Source organism: Coloeus monedula (genome assembly GCF_965178545.1).
Source record: "Coloeus monedula genome assembly, chromosome: 13".
Taxonomy (NCBI): domain Eukaryota; kingdom Metazoa; phylum Chordata; class Aves; order Passeriformes; family Corvidae; genus Coloeus; species Coloeus monedula.
Window position 1 is genome coordinate 1,415,176 of NC_138793.1, and position 14,584 is coordinate 1,429,759.

At 43.8% G+C, this 14,584-nt stretch overlaps 1 protein-coding gene across 3 annotated transcripts in view; it reads right to left on the bottom strand.

Moving 5' to 3' along the window:
- GARRE1 (granule associated Rac and RHOG effector 1) overlaps positions 1 to 2,761 on the bottom strand; it is a 57,889-nt gene extending 55,128 nt beyond the window's left edge. For 2 of the 3 annotated variants that reach the window (XM_082290091.1, XM_082290089.1), the window contains exon 1: positions 2,702 to 2,761. The gene's annotated coding sequence lies outside the window, so the exon portion shown is untranslated. Of the gene's footprint in view, positions 1 to 1,879; positions 1,964 to 2,701 lie in introns of those variants that run through there. The other variant, XM_082290090.1, reaches the window with a different exon arrangement.
- Positions 2,762 to 14,584: the final 11,823 nt, after the last annotated feature.

The window sequence follows — 14,584 nt, forward strand, 5'->3', positions numbered from 1 at the left end:
CCATGCTGCTGGAAATGTCATCTTTCATGTATGATATAAACCCCTTCTGTAGCTACTAACAATACCCTGGCATTGTTTGCAACACGTAGGGTGTTGCACTGGCTAACATCCAATCCCAGTAATAATATTCTATCTACCTACAATCACCACAAGAAAATACTCATTCTCAGCCCTGACTTGTTCTGCAGCACAGCAGCAAGCTCCTGAGAGAGCTGCCACACTCCACTGCAAGTTCTGCATCTCCCTGTACAGCTATCTGTCTGCACTGATCAGGCACTTCTCTAAAACTGTAGAAACACCTTGAGATTACTGGGAATAAAGGAGCTCTTTTCATACAGCACAATTAGTCATATCAGCAGTGATAGCTATTTTGAGCAGTACCCATTAATCACTATCATTAGCAGGATTTCTGGTGTACCAGCATTCATTGTACCAAGAAAAGTCTTTTCCTATTACAGTATTACTACATAAACAAAAGCAGCAGCACAATTTCTCTTGACATAACCCTGTTTTGAGTAAGGCAAGTGGCAGCACTTAAAATGACAGTCAGTGCCAGGTTTAAAGAAAAGCTTATTCAGAACAGAAAAATACAATTGTTTTGCTGCAAAGAAAAACTGGCCATCATTTGTATGCTGGGGGAGAAGGGATGTTGAAAAGTAATAGATAGCAGGAAGAAGTAGGGAATAAAGATCTCAAGATGGAGACAGCACACCCTCAGAAAAATAAGATGCCAGTGACCAAATCCAAGCTGATGCCCAAGAAGTTGAAGAAACCTAGACTTCACTTTTAAGCATCTGCAGCATGTGTTTTCCTTATTACTTTTTATGAGGGATTATTTACCTGTTAGCCAAACTTCAGAGTCTCAGAACAGACTTTCAACTAGAAAAATATTCCCCATGTGCATTATTTCTAGTTTCCTAAGCACCCTGAGTAACTCCCCATTCAGAATGAGAAACGCCAGCACTTCTGCCTCACACCGACCTAGGAAGCAGCACCACAAGATGGATGGAAAGCAGCAGCTCTGAGCTGCTTCCAGCCCGGTTCCTCCAAACACCAGAAACACGTACGTTGACCTGAAATACACCTTCATCACAACCACAGATTAAATACTTGGAAAGTTCTTCTAGGAAGGAAAGAACAGAAGATACAGGGAGAAAGAAAAACCTTCTGCAAGTCTTGAATTTGGAAAACTTGCCATTCTTTACAGAACAGTCCAGCTTTATCTTGTGTAGAAATGTTGCCTGATAGAAGACTCGAGCCAAGTGCAAAATCATGTTGGTACCCGTGAGACACAAACGGCACCTGTGCACATACCGAACTGGGCCAACACTGCTGATCCCATGAGCTGCATACCAAAATCTTCATGTGGCCAGGAGCCACACAACACGTACCACATACCTCAGAGAGGTGAGAGAAGGGGAGCTTCAGCTGCCTGTACCCACAGAAAACAAAAACAATTCCTCAAGAGCACCACTACCTCTCTGCCGACAGCACTAGGCTGAGGAAATAGAAACATCTAGCAACGATAGCCTTAAAATCCACAAGCTGTAGATTTGAGATTGTCCAACAGTCACCCTGGCAATTACAAATGCAGTGCCATTTTGGGAGCCAAGCTTCAGCCTTGTGCCAGCTGCGTGTGCCTCCAAAGCCACCGGACGAGCCACTCTGTAACACCAAGTTTATTGCAGCTACACACCACTGAGGTATGGCCGCTCTTCACAACACCCAGACCTCTGTGCCACTATAAAAGCAGTAATAATAATAATAACGGCCAATTTATACCTGTTACAAGATTTATAATCTCACATAAAAACAAACAAATAAGACCTTCCAACTGCTTTCAAGTTCCTAAGCCAACATTCACCCGACAAATACATACCTCTACCATTTCCTCTCCACTCAAACGAATAAAACCCCCTCAAGCACGGAGAAGCAAAGGAACATCAGTAAAGTTTTAAGCTACAGCCCAAAATGCGTTATCCTCTTCTTCTGGCAGTTACCATATGCACACAACATAAGGCTCGGCAACAACAAGCGGCACTTGCAACTCGCATCAGGTGAACAATCTGTACGCAGCCCCTGCAGCGGCCGGGGATGCTGCTGCCCGCAGGCCCCGGGCCGGGGGGCGCGGAGGGGCCGGGGGGCCCCGAGCCCGGCCGTGCTTTGGGTGGCGCCGCTGCCGCGCTGCCCGGGGAGGTCCGGCCGGCGCCGCCCGGGAGAGGCCGCGCGGCGGGGCCGCCCCAGCGCCGGGGGCCGGCGGGGCCGGGCCGGGCGGGCGCCCCGGGTCACCGTGGAGCAGGAAGGTGCGCAGGAATTCCCGCAGGCGCAGTCCCGGCCCCGCCGGGCTGCCCGCACACGGGTCACGGGGGGGGCGGCCGCAGCCCCGACACCGCCCCGGGCTGCCCCCGCCGCCACGGCGGGCCCGGCCCGGCCCCGCCGGGGCACCGCGGCCACGGTCCCGGGCACCGCCGCCTCGTCTTCCCCCGGCCAGGGCTCCCGCCCCGCCCCAGCCCTCGCCGGCGCCTCCCGAGCGGCCCAGGGGCTGTCCCGGGCGCTGCCGCCCTCCGCGCCGCGTCCACCGGTGCCGCGGGCGCTGCCAGCCCGGTGCCCTCACGGCCGGGCCCGCGGGCCGGGCTGCGGGGCGCGGGCGGGGCCGGGCCGGGCCGCGGGGCTCGGCGGGGTCGGCGCGGCGCTCACTCACCTGCCCGCGACAGCCCCGGGCCCCGCGCCGAGCGCTCCGGAAACGGCGGCGGCTCCGCCGGGGCCGGGGAGGGGCCGGCGAGGGGCGGGCGGAGCCGCGAGTGACAGCGGGAAGGGGCGGCGGGAGCGGGCGGGCGGCGCCGGCCGCGGGGAAGGGACGGACGGACGGAGGAGGGAGGGGAGGCACCGCTCCGCACCGGGGGGTCCCGGACTGGGGGGCACGGAGCGCCGGGGACCGGCCCCGGCTGCGGGGCAAAGTGCCTGAGGGGCGGCCTGGCGGCAAAAGAAGAGAGAGGGGGAAGAATTAATCAGTGACTATTTTATATGAGCTTAAAATTGTGAGGTTTCTCACTCTTTTGTTGTGGGGTCAGATGCAGTGTCCCGATTCAGGAGAGCTGTTTGAGATGGAGATTGCCGGGGGCACCTGCAAAGTTCTGTATTCCTTTTCTGTCCACTTGCTGAACAAACTGCACGATTCGACACTGGTGTTCAATGGATTTATTTGGGAATTAAGTAAAACGCACAAACATCATCTCAAACTGATACCTTTGACATAATTGTCATGGTGCTACCAGCTTTAGGAATTGTTCAGAAATAGACCTGGTCAAGGATGTGAGTTTAAAGTGGTTTCATATTATTTCTCAAGCCTAATGCAGGTTTTATACAGAAAAGTTTGGTGTACCAGATGATGAATTTTCAAATCTTATCTCCATACCAAGAGGCTCTGTTAATCCCGTCTTCCTTAGTAAAAAGTGGTTGCTCTTTATTTCCATGACTTACTTAGAATCTTACATTTCAAATGGAACAAGCATTTAATAATGTACAGAAATGTCTAGTAAAGTCAGAAAATAAGGTAATGTGTAGGAGGAGGAGAGTAGTTAAAAACTGTTTAAATACATGTAAGCAAAAATTTTGCCTACAGAGCTCAGCATCCAATCATCTGGCTCTAATTCCCCCCTAAAAAACCCCAAAGCCACACACTTGGATATGATACTCATAAAGTGAAAATAACAGTAATTTCAGTGCTGCTAATCAGAAAACTCTGTGGGAAGAAGTGAAATTGTCAATTTATTGGACACCTTCTAGCCACAAGCTAGAAATAGTCCTCAAGTAGTGTCTGCGGGGAGCTGCCCAGGAGCAATCTGTGGCTTTGTTTCCTTCTCCAGAACAGATGGTTGCTGGCAGACCGGGCTTCTCATCAGTGCCTTCCCTCTGAACTCTTCTGATTTTTGCATGTCTACTAAGCATGTCTCTTCCTCGTAAATTTAGTCCTCAAATTAAGAGATACCTGGGAAATACTTGGAAAGACACAAGGGAACAGAAGGCAGTCATATTGTTGGCTCCTTTGAGAGAGAGAGGTGTTGGAGGAGCACTACAAAGGACTGGAGATGGTAACTTTTTTTTTTCCCCTCCTTTTAACTAAATGGTTTCTGAAACATTGATTTAAAAAAAAAAGATAAAAAGACTGATAAGGTTTCAACGAGCTTTCAATTGGAAGGAGGTAGGTACGAAGTGCAAAAACCAAGTGGAAAGGAACTCAAAAGCAGCTGAAGAGGAAGGGGAAAAGAAAATAAAATACTGAGATGAATTTTCCTTCCTTCCAGTACAGATACTGAGGCAAGACCTACAGGTAATCTAAACCCCCGCACACACAAAATGCCTCTTGTTTTTTTTTTGCTTTAGTGTTGTTTTGCTTTTGGGTTTTTTTCAGGAATGAAGAGGAAGATATTAACACACACAAACAGACGTATTTTTAAGGATGCTTGTATTTCCTGGCCTTGGGAAGCAGGGTGGCCCATCTGGAGCTCCTTATCGGCGAGCAGCTCTTGAGGAGCTTGAGTGCTGAGGCTGTGTCAGTCTGAGCAGTGCTGGGCCTTCTGCAGGAGTTACTGCAGGAGTTACTGCAGGAGTTACTGCAGGAGTTACTGCAGGAGTTACTGCAGGAGTTACTACAGGAGTTACTGCAGGAGTTACTGCAGGAGTTACTGAGGCAAACACTGCCACTCACGCTTGGGTTTTGCCGCATGTCCCCTCCAGGGCTGTCCCAGAGGAAGGCTGGGCTCTGGTGAGCTGTTGTTGCCTGTTCTGCTCTGCAGGGCACCTCTCCTCTCCAAGCCATGTCCCTTGCAGTTCCTGGCCACCTGAAGAGTGTGATGTGCTGCTTACAGGACACAGCCCCCTCCTGTCCTGGTGCACAGCTGGCAGGTGTTGCTGCAGGAACTGACGGCCACCACCACAACCCTTTCTAATCATATTCTGTTTTACCAACGTGCAGTTTTACCAAGAGATCCCAAAACTACACGAGCCATGCTGACTAAAGTTCACTTTATTCACAGGCAGAAATCTTTTCTGCAGACTGAGTCTTACAGTTCAATACATCAACATGTTCTTTCACACTATCTGGAGGTATCCAAATATGCTCCTATTTTGTTATCCGACTGATTTAATTGTATTCAGTGGAGTGTGCAGAATTTGGTTCTGTCAACATTAACAGTGGAGTTACACACAATAGGCATATTTTTTATTTTGACTCCCTGGATTTATTTACATATTGTTGTAGGGTTCTTTTACAGTGCTGTATAACAACTTTTAGCACATAACTATCTCTAAAGGGCAGATATTTCATTTGAAATTTACTGCAGATTAAATTTGTGGACTGAGAGCATACAGGCACAAAGGACTGGTAAGAATTGTAGCCTCAAAGTTAACGTGTCTTACCAGATGGCAGGAATTTTAGACAGACTGTGAAATAAATAGGAAGTTCACACTTCCTAATATGAACAGGGCATGAAAACATGCAATTCAACAGAGTGTATAATAACCAATGCAGAATAAAGAGGAAACTCTCAAGGGCTAGAAAATATGTGGTATAGATATCTATTGTGACATTGTACCTTAAAATTGTTTTTCTGGAGTCTTACAATGCAGTATTTATACTGAGTAGTCTATTTTTTTTTATGTTGTGAATTTTATTTTGAAAGATGGTAGTATGATAAACTATTTAGTAAAGTCCTGTGTAAATTGGATGTTACATATATGTGAAAAGTGCTCTCCGAGACCTCCACTGAATAGGAAGGGAAGGAAATCAGTGCACAGTTTAAACAAAAAATTTAACAATGTTGTTTAGAGAGAGAGGAAAGCAGCTTTGAAATGTATTATGAGTGCAACTCGATGTCATGGGCTGTAGGAGGAAGAAATCATTATCTTGGGAAAACAGCACTGGCACAATAGCCATGTGCAGATGTTAATAAGGATATGCCTATCAGCAAAGTGTGGGATAAGATTAGGAGGATGAATATTAGTAATACAATCCCTCAAGAGTGTGTTGTCTCGCTACAGGAAAAACCTAATTTACAAGAGGTTGTTTCTATTAATCAGAGGGAGATATGTTTAGGAAAAGGAAATGTGGGGAAAACCAAGGTGATTTTGGAAAACAGACTAGACCACTAATGTCCTATTGTATCAGCAGTGATTTTCCCTTTGTGGTTACTAATTACAGTGAATGCTGCAGTGACAGCATGTTGAAGTGCAGGATGAGCAGCAGCAGTGTTGCACTGATATTTGGGCTGTGTGTGCAGGTGGAGTTGAGCAGCAATGAGCACGCAGGTCTGGCTGGGGCTGTGGTGTGCAGTGCATACAGTGTGCCACAGCCCCCATGGCCACAGCTTGACCCACTCCTGCTGCCTGGATGTCTGACAATGCAGGCATACATGTAGGCGAATCAGGCTTCTAAAAATACATTTCACAAGTCATCCATTCCAGCTGTCAGGGTGAGAGCAGTCCTTTTGTCCTGCAGCCCTGGACAACGAAAACCCCATTTCAGACAAATGAAATTTAGTCCTTTGCTGTCTGCCAGGGAAGCTGCTGACCTGTGCTTTGTGCCCTCAGTGCTCTGCCCCACCATTGTGTCCAACCTGAGGCTTAGCACACGGGTTGGCTTCTTGCCCAGAGCCTCTGTAAACAGCACCAACTGGCAAAAGCAAGGCGTGGGCAGAGCCCCCAGTGCTCTCTGGAGCAATTCCTGCTGTTATCTCCGCAGGGCCAGTCCTGCTCTGGAAAGAGTGAACATGGCTGGCTATATATGGCCACCTAAAAATAAAAATAGGGACGATCACCTTTTCTTGTCAGACAAATCAAAGATCCAGGTCACCTTAAAAAAATGCTAGGCTGCAAGCCATACTGGCTATAGGGAAAATAAATAAATATATAAAGTATATAAACCTCTTAATCCTACATGGATCAGTCCAGTTTTGATCGAACTGAACAGAGGCCATTGACTTCAACTGGCGCTGGATGTGTCCCATGACCTTCTGGTTTATATATTTAGACTCCCCATACTAATCTTCTCTTCTACAGATCTGATGTCATCACCATTATTATAAGCAGAACTTGCCACTTGATTGACAGCAAACAACCTTTCCAAAAAGTAGCCAAGGAGTAAGAATGTTTTGTCAGAGTGACATATGATCATGACTGCCTGCAGTCCATTTTTGTTTATGGGCAGTGGAAGAATTTCAGATATTTATAAGGTCAGTGTCCCTAGTCCATAGAAGAAAGAGAAAATGTGTTTGGTTTTAAATTGTTGTTCTGCTTAAAAAACGGACTTCCAGTTGGGCTGAAATGAAGGACTAGGCTCTGAAGTAAATCCTTTGCCTGTTGCAGCCTAAGCACAGGAATGGGGTGCTCCCAACTGCACACACAAAGGGGTCACTGGCATTTCATATTTTTGCTTTAGGAAGTCAAATACTTAAACATATGCATAATTCTTTTTGACTGTCTGGTGATTCAGATGTCTGGGATCTCATTTTGCTTGTTTTTTGAAAACTTTCACAAAAAGGAATCAGCTTGCAAAACCACAAAAATGTCATTCTCAGCCAGCTGTGGTAAAATAGTTTGCATGGCCATCTCAATACTGGAAAAGTCTTTATATTTAAAAAAAAAGTATTCTGATGAATGAAAAATGAACATGAATTCATTATTAGTAAGGCATTAGCAGTTGGCTTAGAACTGTTCAAACATGGAGGTGCTGAGAGAATATTTGTGTGACAAAAGAACTGTTGACATTCGGTCATACTAGAACTTAGAATATTGTTTTAAAACAGATATGCTGCAAATGTGGGAATGAGAACTAGACTAATTTTTTTTCTACTTAATTTGGCATTTAAGTATATGGCTCAGTAAGGTTTGACAAAAAGTAAAGTGTAGATTTATGTAACTGACCCCACTTATTAATAGGGTTTTAAGGACTTGCAATATTATAGAGTCTAAATACTATTTAACAGGAAGTGAAACAAAATTTAGAATTAATTCTAGAACATTTATAAACAGGAATAGAAAAATAGTGTCCATTCTACTAAGTGTCAGAAATTAGAGGCTACCTACCAAATGATGCTGTTTGTTTGACCTTGTTCAAATGATTCCTTTAAATTGTTGTGTATGTTTCAGATAACAAAATTTGACTTTTTTAGTTGTTAATCCAACAACAATGTCCAACATTTAGTAAGTGTCTTATATTGGATATGAAATTGTTGTTTGAACAGTCTATACTAAACATTTTACCATACAAATGGTAAATTTTATTTAACTTATGTTAATATAAATACACCAAAATAATACGTTTATAAATACATGTGAACATTTTAAATGGTCTAGAAAGAAGCCTAAATGGTAGTTTAAAATAATTTCCATGTGGTAATTCCTGCAACACAGGGTTGTTGCAGGGGGACTGGATAGGGGCCCAAATGCTATTGCATTGACTTAGTTTCTGTTGAGGCATTGTAACAAAGGCAACTAAATTTCAACTGCCTTAGTGGTACTGTTATTACCTTTTGCCTATACAGATTTTTATCGTGGAAGACTGCCAAATAAGGAGCAACTTCGTAATTGAGAACATGGAATTATGAAAGTAGGTTGGATAGAAGGATAACAGGGAAACATATAAGTTAATATTTCATGGATGAAACTTTGCTAAATTACTTGATACCATAGAAAAAAGTGTAGTAGCTAAAGCTGTGATCTGATGCAGGCATGACGTACTAGGCTTTTCTCTAGAGTTTCTTCATTAATTGCTGACATGCTCAGTGTTTCACTGTGTATCATAGATCTGTCTGTGCCTGAGATTGGGATTTCAGTAACCTCCTTACAGGAAGGCAGGAATCCACTTAGAAGAACAACCTCTGGGACTGACAAAGCTTCCTTCCTAAATGACTCTTGCTATACCCTCCATGCAGAGCCTCTTTTGGGTGTCCTATCCAAACCAGGCCAGGTCTCCTGGTGACATCATGAAACATGAGATGCCCACGAGTTCATCTTTGGCCACGATGGGGTTTGGCCACCTGTTTGTCCTGTGCTTGAGAAGATATTCGGGATGTTGACAGAGAAGAGTGGGACTTACCTACTAAAACTTGGCAGCCCAGGCTCGTCTGTTTTCCACGGGAGAGTGCAGCCCTGAGTGCTTGATTGGCTGAGGACCATTTTCCTCTGGCTCCAACAGGAAAACCAGCATAGGTGACCTCCCTGGCACCAGCACAGGTGACCTCACTGGCTGGTTTCAGGTTCCTGATTTGTTTAGTCAGCTTCCAATGCCTTCATACTTTCTCAGTAACTGCTGCCAGGAGTGTATGTGATTTGTTTGCATCATCGGCCTCCCCCGGGGCCGGGCTCTCCTTGACACATCTGATACCAGGTTTGAGCAGCTCACTCCCCTCATCACTAAAGTTGATGATACAGTGCCCAGTAATTTTTTTGTTTGTTTGCTTGCTCTTTAAGCTTCCTCATCAAAAATGGTACCCAAGTGGCTGTGTTCTTAGGTACAGATATCCTGCACTGCTGGACACATGCCGGGGATGCAGAATCAGATCTCACAGGGGTTATGGTTCACTCTGCTGTTGAAATTCCTCAGTTGAACATTAAGGGCTACCAGAAGTTATTTCTCTGGCATCCCACAAAACTGAGATCCTTTGGCTGCACCAGGCAGAGAGATGCCCTCAACGTCAGAGTGACTGGTTAATGGTGCTCTCTGCATCCCCTGTCTCAACTTCTGTGCCCTCCTTGTTTCAAGAGGCACATACAAACCTCTCTATTGTTGTTGGGGTCCAAAGGTCACGATTCTTCTGTCGATATAAATTGTGTGTAGCTTTGTTGAATTTGATAATTGTGGTCCATAGCTCTTTTACATGATGTCTAATCAATTGCAGTATTGTAAAAGGAGGTGGAACAAGCTACCAAGTCTGTATCAGGCTATCAGATCACAGTTGTGCCTGGTGTGAGAGGCAGGAAACAAACCATCAGTCCCACCAGAACGGCACATATAAATTATGCAGCTCTTGTGTGAGTTGTCACGTCTGTGAGGGCGGGGGATCGTGAGACAACAGCCCTGTGGTAGCAACTGACAACTGAGGGAAGGAAGATCTTCCCTTTGTGTGTGCACTGCTAAATAATTCAAAGATGAGATAAACAGTACCTATAGATGAATCTTTTTTTCATTTCACAGTAATGAGTCAAGATACTATAAGCCAAATATGTGTATATCAGATCCTTTTAGGCACCCATCAAGCCACCAGTTACTAAAAGACAAGGGAGATAAGATAAAGTGATCATAGGCCATACAAATTCTATGCATCAGTTGTTTTCTGTTGTTGGGTTTTGCATATGTTAGTTTTTCTTTCAGAATTCCAAGAGTAAGGAAATTTATGATATAATTCTTGCAAAGTTAAGCTTTTATAGTGGTATTGAGTGTCAACACACTGTATTCACATCTCAAGGGTTGTTGTAATTCCAGGAGCTGGAAGATGAGAAGGCAATAAATAATAGGATACAGGGTATGCTTTTCTTCCTTTTTAATAGGAAAATATTTCAGCTATGGCATTGTAGTTGACAAATGTTTGGTTTAGCATAAAAGAAAAAGGAGAAAAGAGATTGAAATGTATAGTCATATAGGAAATAAAAAATCTAATCAATGAGTAATCATAAAAGCAGTGAAAAACTTCTCCTATAGAGTTGTCAAATTAAGATGTAGAACGTGCACATGTATCCCCCAATCTACTCAATATTGTTTCTAGAGAAGAAACAATCTGTAGATTTATTGGGTAACACAATTTGCTCTTTCCTGGAATAATTGCCCACCAACATGAGCTTGACCCCTGTGTTAAACTAACAAACCCTTGCCTGTGTATGGAGAGTGATCCCAGGGATGGATGGTTACAGAAAAGTCGGATTTGGATATTAGACACATGTGTCCCTAGCAGGAGTTGTGGTTTTCTCCTCATGTGGATTAAAAACACACTGACAGTCTTCAGAGTTGCTAATTTAGGCCTTTTTGATTGCAAGTTCCGAGAAACTTCTTGTTTTGCTTCATAATTCTAAGAATGGTTGTTTCACGAGAAAAACAAAATCCCAAGACTTTGGAAGTCTCTCTCTCATGGTTTCTGTGCATGCAGAATTGGCAAACCAGCACAGAACATAATCAGAATGAAGTTCAATCTGTAGTGGTTTTACACCCTACGTTTTTAAGAGTCTGTGACCATTTTTCTGAAAACATGTAAACAGAAATCCTTGTAAATCTCTTTTCTCCAGCTGTACAGTGGTACACATGTATTTTGGGGATTTTCAGCCATAACTATAGTAGCACTGACAAAAGCTTGTGAGCTTCAGTCATGTTTTTTCTTAATGATCTTAAAATTCATGGTGCTGGTCTTACAGTGAGATCCATTTGCACACAGATCTCATTGAAGGCCCAGGAGCTGTAGTTAATATTATTCTTTTCTGTGTCCAATCACACTCCCATTTTACATAAAACGAAGATGGGTGGTCGTTTCAAGGTCAGCAATTTCTTTATTAATAATTGTAAATATCCTCAAAATCCAATTCAATAGGAATTTGAAGACCTCAAAAATGCAAAGATCTGGAGAGTTTATCCCCTGAAAAATTGGATAGTACCATGAATGATGAGGTACAAAGTTGTATCTGTAATTTGGGAACCTGCAGTTATTTGCAGTGTAGTAATTTTTGCCCCCTGTATGACCATACCTTTTAAATTCAAGTGTCTAATAACACAGACAAGCGAAATAAAACAGGCAGGTGTTTCAAACAGAGTCTGTAGAAAGGACAGCAGTAACTTGTAGATCTTTTTGAAAAGCTTCAGTCTATAGAACTGGGATTTTAAAGAGAGAGACTGGCAAAAGAATCAGGCTCATCTGCTATGCAGAGGAAGAAATGTCAACCTGAGGGTAGCATCTTCTAGAACAAAATCTACATATCCAGAGAACTTCCTTGAACTGAAACAAGCTGCAAGATGGGCTCATTTCTTAAAATATTAATAGTAAACTTGGGTGAAACATTCTTATTATGCTTTCACTGATGCAAATGCATTAAATTGCAATAATAAATAATAATAAATAATAAATCTTGAGAGATAACGTTTATAACAGTATATCAGATAGTTGCTTCTGGGTTTTCTAGGACCCCAAGATTTGTTTGTCATGCAGCTGAACCATCATTTGTCTTTGCTGACAGCCTGGTTTTCATTTCTAGATGTTGTGCTGCTGTGCACCAAATGACACTGCCCAGCTGGGGGTATTTTTAGGCTGCTTTGTAGCAGATGCAGGCTGGCACATCCCTGCCTACTCCAGTGATGTGGGTCACATTCCCAGCAGGAGCCCCACCAAGAGAGGAGGAAGGAAACCACTTGCAGAAATGAGAGTGGTGCAAAGTCCAAGCCTCTAAAGAACTCTGCTTTAGTGGGTCAGCTGCCAAGAATTGCGTGTGAGCAGTGCCTTAAAGCTGTCTTTGCTTCCCTTCAGGGACTCGACTTGCAACTGAAATATCACACATGGGGAATTTGCCAGAACTTTGAATTAATATGCACATGACCAAAACAGTTAAAGTCACCTCCTGTTTGGTGCTGCGAATTCCTCATCCTCAGACATGTATTCTATTCACTGCAGCAGTGAGAGATATTTGAAGAGGTGAGTGTATATTAAGGAATATATTCTGAGAGTTTAGTTGTGCTGCTTTTAAAATGTGCAGCAATCTTTGCGTTAAATCTAGCTGAGGAACCAAGCCCTATGACTGCAAAAAAATTATTTTTCTAGAAACCAAAGTAACTTAAATGTCTGTTTTAAACCATTTCCATTGTGAAGGGTACCTTTAAACTGGAAAGATGTAGCATCCAATCTCAATAGCATGTTTTAAGACCTTTATTGTATAGTGTATGTGCAAACTAAGTACAGTGTATAATTTGTATATAATTACGCATCATTATAATGATTAATGTTTAATTAATGATAATACAACAAATAATAAATACAACAATTACTTGAAAAAGTAATAGTTACCAGAACTGACATAATTCAATTAACATCAGAGTGAATTCCCCATTGTTTTCAGCAGAACCCCATTTCCCTGGCTGATGGAGCCACCTTATGAAGACAAGACCAGGACAGCTGGATCACAGACCTGCAAACCAGGCTTGGGCAAGGTGAACTTGGCAAGTGCTTTTACTGTGAATATAGGCTGAAAGTACATGTATTTTAACAACTTTGCTACCCTTCTACATGAAAAAAATGTCTGCTTGCTTTCTTTTTAGATGAGCCTTTTCCTGCTGCTTTGTCTCGTTCATGTGTCACCACTAATGCACTTAGGACTGAATAAGCTCCCTGGCTGTTGCATCAGGAGCAGAATTTTTGCTTGCACTTCCTGAATTTATCTTCCTTTTCATATTGAAGTCAGCTATAGTAACTTTTAATATTAAATGGGCCAGGCTGACAACTAGTAAATTGAAACTGCAAACCAAATGTGATATAAAAATCAGAGGAGGCACCATTGCTTTTCTTCCAAACACTTGAAATAAGAGTGAAAAATCTTATTTCAGCTTCACTGCTTGCAAAGGGGAACAAACACTGGACTGCAAGAGATGAAGTTTTTGTGTCATGTCTAAAAATACCTCGGAAGGAGTTTACCTGTCAGTGCGGATTCCGCAGCATCGCTCCCTGCCCGCAGCTGGTTGCCAGGAGGAGGCAGGAGCAGAGCAGCTGTGCTCGGAGCTGCTGTGGCAGCCCTGGCCGCCGGACGAGAGCCGGCACAAGCCCTCTGCCAGGGGCATTGCCACCGTGCTGCCGCTGCTCGTGCTGGGCACGCAGGCACTGCCCGGGCCCCCCGTGCGCTCAGCCGGGTGATGGCACTGGGCTGACACCTTGTGCTCTGGGTTGTCTTTTTTGCCAGAGGTTTTTTGGGAGGGGGAAAGCGTCCTGCATGGGCGCTCTGGAGTCGCCGTGAGCAGCCTGGCGCTCCACAGTGTCACCTGCGGCTCGGCAGCAGCTCCTGCACCGGGCCTGCCTCGGCTGCTCCCGCAGTTGATGCCACAGCAGCGTTTTCAGCCGGGTTCCCCCGGTAATGGCTGTGCCACAGCTGCTAATTGCCCGTGAAATTTTAGCCTCCAGTCACACATACATATCTGAAGGGATTTTGCACTACTCAAATAAGCGTTCTTGACCAAAGCTCTGCCTTCTGTAGCAGTGTTACTGAAAATTCATGGTTGTGTGCTTATTATTCAAAAAAATACCCTTGCTTTCTGATATAATGGTAAATTACAAATTAATTTCCTACACAATGGTTAAAATCTATTGTGTAAAGAGGAATTGTACCCAAAATGAATGTATTCCTATGCTACCAAACCAGATTTATATCTAGTAGCCACTAATTGTTCCATCTAACAAAAAATAGCAGTCTTTGTTAGGAAAAAAAAGACATTTTAGAAACTCTATTACTTGGTAGCTTTAGCAAAACAATAGTTAACTGAAGAGATTTTTTTCTGTGTTAATAGAAGTGATTTATTATCACAATTCGTAAATTCAGGAAATGCATCCCCTAAAATAACTCTTCCAAC